Genomic DNA, 11,953 nt, shown 5'->3' with positions numbered 1-11,953 from the left:
AACAGGGCGGCCCGCTCCGACTCCGGCTCGGCAGCCCCCGAGGTTAAGAACAGCAGAAAGATGCCCCTGGACTTTCCCCCAGCCCTCTGCGTTTCTAAGCGTCGGGTGGAGTCGGGGTCTGGCCGCGAGCTGCGCTTGCTTGCTGAAAACAAGTTGCTCCTGCTTTTGTCAGTGGAAAACTTCCTTAAGTGTCTCCTGAAGACATCTGTGATTCTCATCCCCCCCCACCCCCAAGCTACAAAAACCTCTGTCCAAGCCTCTGTGACATCAGCCCTTTCAAGTGTCCATGATGCTGGGCCCTGAGGGAGGTGAAGGCTGTGTGGTCAAACTCCGCGGCCTGCCCTGGTCCTGCTCCAGGGAGGATGTGCAAAACTTCCTCTCTGACTGCACAATTCACGATGGGGTTGCAGCTGTTCATTTCATTTGCACTAGAGAAGGGAGGCAGAGTGCTGAGGCTTTTGTTGAACTTGAGTCAGAAGATGATGTAAAATTGGCTCTTAAAAAAGACAGGGCAAGCACGGGGCACCGGCATATAGAGGTGTTCAAGTCACATAGAACCGAGATGGATTGGGTGTTGAAGCACAGCGGTCCACACAGCGCCGACAGTGCCAACGATGGCTTTGTACGGCTTCGGGGACTCCCATTTGGATGCACAAAGGAAGAAATGGTTCAGTTCTTCTCAGGGTTAGAAATTGTGCCAAATGGGATCACATTACCTGTGGACCCGGAGGGCAAGATTACAGAGGAGGCCTTCGTTCAGTTTGCCTCACAGGAGTTAGCTGAGAAGGCTCTAGGGAAGCACAAGGAGAGAATAGGACGCAGATACATTGAGGTGTTCAAGAGCAGTCAGGAAGAAGTTAGGTCATACTCAGGTCCACCTTTTTAATTCATGTCTGTGCAGAGGCCTGGGCCTTATGACCGGCCTGGCACAGCCATAGTACATTGGCACTGTGAAGTAGGCTGGCCTGGATAGGATGAGGTCTGGTGCCTATAGTGCAGGATTTAGGGTCTGTGAGGAGTACAGTGGTCTCAGCGATGGCGTGGCTTCACCACAGACCTGTTTGGGAGAGACCTCAGCTACTGTCTCTCAGGAACGTATGACCACAGACATGGAGACAGCGAGTTCACAGTGCAGAGCACCACTGGCCACTGCGTCCACCTTTTCTACTTTCTAGTTGTGGTGGTTTGATTCAGGTGTCCCCCATAAACTTAGGTGTTCTGAATGCTAGGTTCCCAGCTGATGGAGATTTGGGAATTAACGCCTCCTGGAGGGAGTGTATTGTTGGGGGTGGGCTTTGGGGCTTTATAGCCAGTTTCCCCTTGCCAGTGTTTGGCACACCCTCCTGTTGCTGTGGTCCATCTTATGTTGGCCAGGGGGTGATGTCCACCTTCTGCTCATGCCATCATTTTCCCCTGCCATCGTGAAGCTTCCCCTCGAGCCTGTAAGCCAAAATAAATCTCTTTTTCCCAGAAGCTGCTCTTGGTTGGGTGATTTCTACCAGCAATGTGAACCGGACTGCAACACTAGTTTTTCACATCTTCCATTTTTCAGTCCTATAAGCTTATTTTGATTAAGCATTAGCGTCCTAGGGATATAGCTCAATGTTATAGCTCTTGCCTTGTACATGGGATGATCAATCCCCAGCATTGCAAAAACTAATCTAAAATTTTGCTTGGTGCAATGGTAAATGCCTATGATCTTAGAACTTGTTAGGTGGAGGCAGGGGATCAAGAGTTAAAGGCAGCTTCACTTCACCTATAGAGCTAGTTTTCATCCTGCCCCAGGCAACTTAAGCCAATTCTTAAAAAATAGTTTCCATGTCTTTGGTGAAATAACTGAATATATCCCCCAACTTTCTTCCTAAGGTTGTAGTTTATTATTATCATTTTTACACTATCTTTGTCAATCTCGGTTGTTTATGGTTATATTTTTCTTGTCTTTTTGGCTTGATTCAGAGATATTTGTATTTGTTCTTCTTATCATGTATTCTAATATTTATTTTATGCCAGACATTTTGTGTTTAAAAAATTTCAAGCAAAGCTATTTGTTGACCTCTAGGAAGGAAATAACTTTTTCCTCTATCAGGCATCTAATGAGATCAACTTTCTTTTTGATCTTCTGAGGAAAGCTTTGCCCAAATTAGGATGCTTCAAGTCACCTCTGATTTCTGCTATCTTGAGTATGAGATCATCTTTTCTATACAGAGACTTTTGGATCTAAGTACAGCAAGATTAGAATCCCCCCTTTTCTCTTCTTCCTCCCATTTTTCCCCCTCCACCTGCCCAGTGTTGCAATTTTTTTCTTTATTAGTTATGTACATACTCAGTGTGTAAACAGCCATGTTGGTACCATTGATAGTCTCCTCCCTGTCCTCCCCCCTCTGAAGGGAGCCTCTGTCTTGGGGATTGTGGGTCATATATTGTGGGAATAAGGACATCTCCAGACAAATGTCTTCTTGTAGTTTCTCGTTTCATTCACTCTCTCACTGTTAATTTGATGTTTAACTTATTTTAAGTAACTTGATTCCCCCAGTTTCTCTAATTTCAGACTTAAAATTCCTAAGCAGTTTGCTTTCCTTGTTATTCTAGGTGCAGTTAAGTGTTGCATGTGCAGGTAGAAAGACAGAAGAGAACAGGTGTTCCTGTCCTAGAGATAAATGATGTATGTTCAACTTCTGGAACTATTATTTACTAGCTGTGGACAAGGGATTCAACCATCAATATCCATTTCCTTGTTAATAAAATACAGTTTGATAGCATATGTCATGTATGATTAAATATGCAAACAAAAACACTAATAACATATAACACAGAGACAGTGCTTAATATACACTGGCTCTTTATATAAAAAGGCAAGCCAAATCACAAAAGACATTTAACTGGACCTAAAATGGATCTGCCTAAGGATTGCCCTGATCAAATATTGATTTCCAGTTATTTATTATCATTTTGATTTGTGAGGGCATTCCTTTTTGTTGCTATTAAATATCATGGGGACTCACATGGAAGGTCATCTTTTCCAAGCCCTTGTCCTTCTTAAACCTTATTAGCAAATCTGTTAAGAATGAGATGGCAAATGAGATGTGAAATCTGGCCTGCCCCTTACTTGTGGTGCAGCTGCTGATAGGAATGGTGGTTTATTATGCATTTTGAGGAAGCAAGGCAGATTACAGCTCCAGAGAGTTACCTACACTCTCCAGCCTTCAAGATTTCAAAGTGGTTTTAGTTGCAGATATTTATTTTGAATTTACTATGTGGCTAATGATAGGGGCATTCCATTTATTTTTTAAGGTGATAGCTATTCTTTCAAAGAAACGATCAATGTCAAACAAATCACTTAGCTGTCGTAAAGAACATTGCTTATCGGAGGCTTTCCACTACCTCAGGCAGAAGAGGAAAGAATAGAATTAGGATCTAAAAGAGATTTGACGGCTGTCATTTCCACAATAGGAACGTTGACAGGAGGAATAAATAACTTCTGGAGAGCAACTTGTTAAACTGGGTTAAAAGAAGATCTGTATAAGTGTGGCCAAGCCTGGTGCTGCCTGCCAATCTGATTATATTTTATTACTCAGCTGAACTGTATGCCATGATTCAGTTTGTGGTTATCCAGTGGGGTCACAAGCTGCAACGACTCATATTTCCTGAACATATTTTGGCAGAAATTGTGGATTGCTTTAAGAGAATGCCAACCAGTGTCAGAGATAAAGACAAAGAGCTTCTTTATAGCTATTTAACATTATCAAACTACCAACCAAGGAGAGGCAGGCGGCCTCCTTTGCGGGACTCTGGAATATATTCAGGAATCACTACCATTGCATATCCTCATCTAGCAAACCAGCCTTTATGTGCAGAAGATAAGACTTAGGTGTATACATCCCAGGAACCTTGTCTTTACATCCAGTTCCTCTGGGCAAACCTTGTATTAGCTTTAAGTCTTCATCACAGTTTCATTCCAAGTGTCCCCTGGGTCTTGCCATCATTCTCTTTTCATATATTCCTAAGATTACGTCTTGGGCTTCTGTTCTTTTTTTTGCCAGGTACTTTATTTCTATTCTGATTGTGTTTCTGAGTCTTGTTTCCTCTCTTTCTTTTCTTTCTAATATAAGTCTCTTCCTGCCCTCTCAAATTCACTTTTCCAGGAACACATGATGAGCCAATTTATTTACCTTCTTACTAGTATCATCAACCTTCCATATCCTGTCACTTTCAGCAGCACCTGTGTAGTCTTGATCAAACTGAGTAAGCACCATGGGGCTGGAGAGAGTGCTTAGCAGTTAAGGCACTTGTCTGTGAAGCCTAAGGACCCAGGTTAGATTCCCCAGAACCCATGTAAGCCAGATGCACAAGGTGGCACATGCACACAAGGTCATGCATGTGAACAAGGTGGCACATGCATCTGGAGTTTGACTGCAGTGGTTAGAGAAAAGCCTTGGTGTACCAACTCATTCTCTCTCTCGCTCGCTTTCTCTCTCTCTCATAAAAATGAAAAAAAAAAAACCCTAAGAAAATAAGCACAATGAATTTACTCTTGCCAGAATCAAGGCTGTCCATCCTACTCAGAAGATCAGGAATATTCTGCAAATGCCCAGCTCTGAGATCAAATGCTAGGACACTCAGTGAGTACATCATACATGTTCAGTATAAAAATAATTTCTGCTGTTATGATCACATTTACCTCTCAGTCCTTGTACCTTCCCTCCTGTCTAAACAGAGGTGACTGAGTTCTGCTCAAGACATATAATATTAATTCTCTACCCCCATCAGTGGTTTCAGTCACAGGCAATCATGCCCTGAAAATAGACAGTTTTAAACTGCATACCATTTTTAACAGTATGATGAGGTCTCATTTCATTCTGCCTAAGACAAGGATCATCCCTTGGTGCAGTGTGCCCATTCTTTGTGTGCTACCCATTCACTAGTCACTCGTGAAGCACCTATTAGCCATCTTGGCTATCAGATGTACAGCCGTAGTATCACAGTGCTTATTTTCAAGAAACTCTTTCATAGTTACCTAAGTCTATATCACAAAAGTTACATCATTCACTTAATTTTATCTTATCATGTATTGTATCATCTCACATCACCACTAGAATGGTAAACTTAACAGAATATGAATTGTTGAGAAATAGATATCACAATTACATGACTTATTACTGTTGTTAATTTATTCTGTCTAATTTATTACAGGTATTTCCAATTAGCTTTCAGCTACTTGTGGTTTTTGCACATCTTGTGTTGAGTATCTTTAATCATATCCCCAAAGAAGTGGGCGACTATTGCACATCCTCTCCTGCTTCATTAAGTCCATATTCTGTAGGTTATGGCTCTCTTTATCTGTATTTCCACCTCTCAGCAATACCTAAGTTGTAAACATACTCATAAGCATACAGATTCCATTTGCTCTTTTAAAAATGTGCCTGTTACAAATTTAAATTTATCTGTTTTGTATGGCTGTAGTTGCCATGGTACACATGTGGAGGTCATAGGATAACTGTGCTCCACTTTCTCTGAGACAGGATCTCTTACTGCTGCAAACAGCTTTCTAGGCAGCAAAAGAACTATCCAGCTCGGAGGGGGATCCAGGAGGAACCAATGTGTCTTTTTCATCCTGACCTTCTGTCTTCTTGATTATACTTCTATTAAGCTATTTAACATTTATTTCACCTTTTCAACTCCTTTCCTATCAGTTGACAAAAAATTATATTTAGCCAAATAGTCAATAATTTTTAAATTATCATATTAAGACATTTAACGTCACTTCTACATTGCAATTTATTGAACTTGTGAGCCTGTCATGGTGCTAGGTAGTTTGATGTAAGTTTGTGCCTTTAGTTCTCACCACAGTCCTAAGAGGTAAGTGCAGAAGAGGAAGCAGAAGCTCAGTGGCCCCCTTTAAGCTACAATCCCTTCATGCAAAGGTCACAACTGGATAATCACTACCATGCCACCTATGGCAGCTTACGGCTCAGAGAAGATGATCAACAAAGAGCACCATAATGCCAGCTGAGGTGAAAGCTAATCAAGGCAACTGAAAGAGGGCCATGACAGAAAACAGCAAGATTAGTCCCAGTGAGAAGAGTCAGAGACACCTCTCTAAGGAGGTGGAATTCAACAGATAGTTGGAAATTGGAACATGCCTGCCATCAGAATAGTAGAAGAGAGATCCAGGAAGAGGAGATGCCAAGTTTAAAGTCAATGGTGTATTAGACAAAAGCTTTGAGTGCTGGTTTGGCCTTTTTAATGACCTAGGGTAGGGCTAGCCATGGATGCCATCTCTCCTGTGACACTGTGTGTACACATTTCCATCTTGTCCTTCTAGACCATGAGCTGCCTAAAGGTGGATATGCAGCTTCTAGCATTTGCATAATGAGCAATAAAGAATAAAGAAAGCAATGGCAATTTATCCTAATGTACACTGCCTCCTTGAGTCTAGGGGAACTGCAGGTTTAGTAATTTCATTAGAATCCTCATACTCTGTGTGGCTGCTACCTGTTCTCAGCTTCTTTTACCTGGTTTACCTAATGAGTTGTGTGCAGTCAACTGCTGGTAATCTAGGTGATTAATGAGGCCTGGACAGTGAAGTATGCGTGCTCTCTTAATACGATTTCAGTGTTACCCCCATCAGTTTTTTTTTTTTTTATTTTAACCATTGGGGTTTATATCAAGCCATCACCAATTAGTATAAAAGTTTAGATTATGAAAATATTGAAAAATGGTAGATTTGTTCTTGGGAGATTTATGAATATGCATGTAAGACACTGTTCTTTCTTCGGTATGGCCTCCTGGAGAGAATACTAAACTGCAAGGTCAAAGCCCTGAGTTTTATTCTTGGCTTTGCCACTCTCTCTCCCGGTGACCTTGTACAACTTGCTCAGCCACTCTGCAGGCAACTGTTACTGTGTTGATAAAGATGTGAGTAATGATAGCTGAAGTCTCCTTCCATATAGGGAAGTTGTGAAGATTAATGAGATACTGTTTATAAAGCACCCTGAACTCTCTGGAAAAGAGGAGCTGTGTAAGCGCAGCCCGCTGCTATTGTTATTCAATAGTGTGTTTACCGCAAATTCCCAGCACTTGTCTCAAAACTCTGGGTAGGATGGTAAATAGAGATCATGTTATGGGACACTTTCTTGTAGCAAATTGTTCACTGAATTATTCTTTCTAAAATTTCCTGCACATATAACTTAAGAATTAAAATAGATTTTTTTGAAATTCAAATTCATTTAGATAATAACATAATTACTGGTCATTTTGAGACCATTTAAAGATGGTCTTAAATGGGAATGCATTTAACAGTGAAAACATAAGACCACAACTTTCATGGAAGCTACTTAAGGGACAAGACACGTGCACTCCTTACTGATTGATGACAATTTCACTCTGTCCTGAATCCACATCTCCTAAGCCACTAATTGAGCCATGGATTGGAAACAAATTATCTGTTTTCATTTGCTTTTCCCAGCACTTTAGAGGAAGGACTATAAGACAGAAAAGGGAAAATGAAAGAAATGGATCATATTATCTCTCAGTGATTAGATCCCTGAACAATCAAAAGTTGATTCTACTGTGGTCATACACACTAGGGCAGTAAAATCTACCACCATTCCTTTATTTGGACCCATTACACTTCAAAAAGTATATATTTTTTAGAACTAGCTAGTGTGTTAAATGTGTTGCCTTAATATTCAGAATGTGTGGAATGTGGGAAAATTGATGCTTTTCCGAGAATCTCAATCTTGCATTAGCAGACTCTTTTGCATTTAATTTTATCCCCTGTTTATATTGAAGGCAGAAGAGGTTTCATTTTTGATATGGAGAATTTTAAAATGCATGTAGTTAAAGTCCGTTTGAGCATCCTATTTTTCATCTTTTTATTAGGACTGATGGCAAGAGCTCTTTTCTCAGATTCAACATTCCAGGTGACCCACAGCTGTTATAAGTACATTGACCTCATGATGTATTGATGTATTTGTTTCTGAGGGGGGGAATGAAGAAGTAATCTGCTAAATGTATTCAGTTGCAGCTATAGTATAATCTTCAGAAAACTACTGATTGTCTCTAAGATATGCTAAAATTCTGGAGTGTGTTCAGTTGTCTAAAAAAACAATCTGACATTGGCAGAATTCAGCCACTATTCGCTAAAACAAAATACAGGAACTAAGCTCATGCAATAAACTGTCCTGTTTTTAACTAATGTGACTTTTTAAATCACAGTCTGTTTTAGGGATTTCAAAGCAATTAAATTATGTGTAAATTTTAGAAAATATTAGCTATGAACTTTGCCCTGAGTGTAGACCACAGTGTTCCTACAGCAGGAAAACTGGTATTAATGGGCATTTCAATGATGAAAGATGCAATAATCACACATGTATTTCAGATTTGTGACAGAAAAAGCAAAGAGTAACTTTTCTTAGTTTTTTTGACATCAATGAAAGAGACACAGCTAGGAGCCCGAGTTCACAGTATCTGACTCCATTTCTTTTTTCCTCTCTCTGTAGCCTATGCTGTTACCTACTCATTAGATCTTGCGCTGAAAATAAGAAATGGAGGGAAGGAATAATGATGAAAAGCAAGATGATCAGGCTTTTCTTTTCAACATGAAAAAGGACTCATTTGTGTCAAGGTGACAATAGCTCCCAAGATGTCTTATCCCAACCCCATGCAATTGAGCATGTACCCTTATTTAGAGGTGGCGCCATGGAGTGGATTACCCTGGATTACTTGGGTGACCCCGTGTGTAATCAGAAGGCTCATCACAAGGAAATATTAAGAGGATGATGATGATGATGATGAGAGAGAGAAAGAAACAAGTTACAGACTAGAGAATTTTATATCTTTATTTTGAAGAATATAGTAGTGGCCATTAGCTAAGCAATATAAAAGGTTTCTAGAATATGAAAGCAGAAGGAAACAGATTTGCTGCTAGAGTTCTTAGAAGGAATGCAAACCTGCTGACAACTTGGCTTTATCCCTGAAACACTGATGTTGGACTTCTGACTATTAGAACCATATGGAAATCAATTTGTGTTATTTTAAACTACTGACATGGTGACAGCTTGTTACAGTAGCAATCAGAAACTACCACACCATTACAAAGGTGAACTGGTGGGTGGCATTTCTGCTTCAAAGTGGGTTAGTGAACAGGTGTTTCTTGTGAACTCGACATAGGCTCCTCATCGTTACTTTGACTTTATAACCTAGACCAAAAGAGCATATAGGCCCAAAGCAGGCCACCCAGTGGCTGCCTGGCTGGTCTTTGGAAAGAGTAGGAGTTCTCTATCATTTAAAACAAAAATCTTCATAAATATTAGACAAACTCTCTAATGATCCCATAGTGCTCAGATTTATATAAATCTAAAAATTAGGATATAGTTGTGTCAGGTCTCACTTTAGGATTTTAAACATGATTGATATGACATACTTGAAACAGGAAATTTCAAGAATATTTGATATGAATGTATAAGGTAGCAGACTGTGGGGGAGAGTAACTGTTACATGGTGAGAGAAACTAGTATAAAGAAAAATAACTTTAAAGAGAAACAAAGTATCATTAAAAGTGCCAGTAAAAATCATTTATGCAAAGACTCACTAAATCCAGTTTTTGATAGTTTCAAAATAATTGGACATGATTTATAGGAATAACTTATACTTTTGTCAATTTCCCCGTAAAAATGTGTATGGAAAATTGCTGAATTAAATTTTACAATATTTCCCTGTCTTTATTTCTCCAATGTCAAGTGTGTGCAATGCCTTTCATTTCTGTCAGTCTCCACTTTCTTCCAGGGCTTCTTTTGTATAAGCCCCAAAGCTTATGTTTTGTTACTTACAAATCCTTTCAGCCAGTGAGTGTCAACTTCTATTCCTGTGTCCTTCTATGAGCTCTTTGGAAATTTTGGAGTTGAGCCCTTGTCCCTGCTCTTGCTGATACTGAAGGTCCTTATCAAGAAGACTCTGAGCCAAGGTCATCCACTGTCCCAGTATCTAATGCTACTAGGCTTGGCTGGCATGGCCTCTGGCTGTTGCTGAAGTTATCGTGTGACAGATACTGCCCAACAGAGTATGTAGCTCCCAGCATCACTATAAATGAAGCCCCTGGTGGGACTGATGTGCTAGAGCCCAGTGTGGTCACATGCTGCCCAATGTCAGAATACCTTACTTTTGTTATAATCCAACATCCTTTGGGTTTTCAATGACTCTAAGATGCTTGTAAGAAAATAGTTTCTTTGGTTTATTAGATCCTTTTTTCTATGTCTCAAGGACAATTGGCTGGTAAAATACAAGTAGCAAACAATGTCTTGTATTAAGATTAACCTTACTCTTTAAAGCAAGGACACTTCATTGAGCTAAAGTTAATATGCAAGTCTCTCTCTTCCCTTAAGATTGGATCTGTTCCAGGAGATCTCTTAGTTTCTCATACAAGCAAATATTTCTAAGTCCTGACCCAGACAAGTGTGACAGTCAGTGGTATTCTCTGTCTATGCCAAGAACAAATCATCAGTGTTCCTGTATAAATACAGTTAGCCCCAGTAGTAGAAGGAAAAGAGGACCCTCTGTTTCTACAAGGGTTGACTTTTTGTCTACTATTAGGTTCTAGAATTCAATGACAAGTCAAATTGTCATTCTTCTCCTCCATTAAATATGTAATGTTAGTGGGAAGAAAACACATTGCTTTTCATCAATACTCAATGAATTTATTGTTACTTTGAATTATGAGAGGAAAAATGTATTTCATGAAGTGTTTTGTTCTTTTGAAAGTGTCCCTTATATAGGATTTTTGCCACTCCTACTTCAGACATAGAATGGTTAAGTGCCAATCCTCATGTGACATGATGCTCAACTAGTCTGTGCATCAGAGTGAGTGTACTTAACTTCTGATTGTTTGAGAACAGATCTCATTGACGTTGATCAGCCTGGTTTAGAACTCCAGACTTTTAGGTACAAATGAAGAACAGTCTGCTATCTAACTCTCTCCTACCAGGACAGCTTGAAAACTACCTCAGGACCAGAAGAAGGCAGGAATTGAGAAACACCTTGGCTAACAGTAGGGAGACATGCAGAATGGTGCCACTCCAACAGGAATTGTTACTGTGGCATAGAAAACATTGTATAATAGAATACCTGAATGCCAACATTACTTTAAGAAGAAAACATTAACCGTATTTGGCATATAATAAAGAATAGTGTATTCAGAGCAATGTCATCCTATCCTTGAGATCCCAGAAATTTGCCTAATATTCCAGATCCACCATTCTTAGCTTTGAACATTGGCCTTGCCTTGGCTGCATGACAGAGTGATAGACTCTAAAGTTGGTTGAAAACATTGAGGATTTTTCACCTAACATGCAGGATGGGAAGAGCATCTAATTCAAGCATCCACATTCCCCGAACACAGTGAGCTGGGTGGAGTCAGGAGAAACCAGTCTGGAGGTGCCCTTCAGACTTCCTTTTGAAGCACTCAGAAGGGATGTTTAAAAAATCAAAGAAGAAAACATCTTGGAAAAATTGGCTGCTGGTGGTACTGTCTCCTCTGAGTTGACATCATCAATCAACCAACAGTGTAGGAGAACTGTCAATTTCTGGCAGCATGAGGGACAAGAGAAATAGTTAGACACTTAAAAAATGGAGAGAGCTGTTCTGCACACAGCTGGAGGCCCGTGTGGTGGTAATTTGGGGGAGAAAAGATGTAGTGGGGAGGGCAGACAAAAGTGAGGCTATTTATTAAAAAAACTCAATTAAAATACATCTGATTCATAATTTTCTCTATGCCTTGGTAGGATAACTTCCTTCCCTTTTTGTTCATTGTGCCTGGCTATCTCTGAATTCATTTTTCAGCTGTTATTCGTACTTTAGTTCTGGTGTTTCTGAATGTATTCGTCCTCACAGTAACTGTTGACAGGTCCAGCCCTGTAACCATCTGGCTCCCAAAGTAATGAGACCAAATGAAATGGAG

At 40.0% G+C, this 11,953-nt stretch overlaps 1 pseudogene; it reads left to right on the top strand.

Moving 5' to 3' along the window:
• Nucleotides 1–269: 269 nt before the first annotated feature.
• LOC101607562 lies at nucleotides 270–1,189 on the top strand (annotated as a pseudogene).
• The last annotated feature ends 10,764 nt before the right edge of the window (nucleotides 1,190–11,953 follow it).

The sequence above is a fragment of the Jaculus jaculus genome, chromosome 15 (genome assembly GCF_020740685.1).
Source record: "Jaculus jaculus isolate mJacJac1 chromosome 15, mJacJac1.mat.Y.cur, whole genome shotgun sequence".
Taxonomy (NCBI): domain Eukaryota; kingdom Metazoa; phylum Chordata; class Mammalia; order Rodentia; family Dipodidae; genus Jaculus; species Jaculus jaculus.
This window is presented reverse-complemented; position numbering and strand designations above follow the sequence as displayed.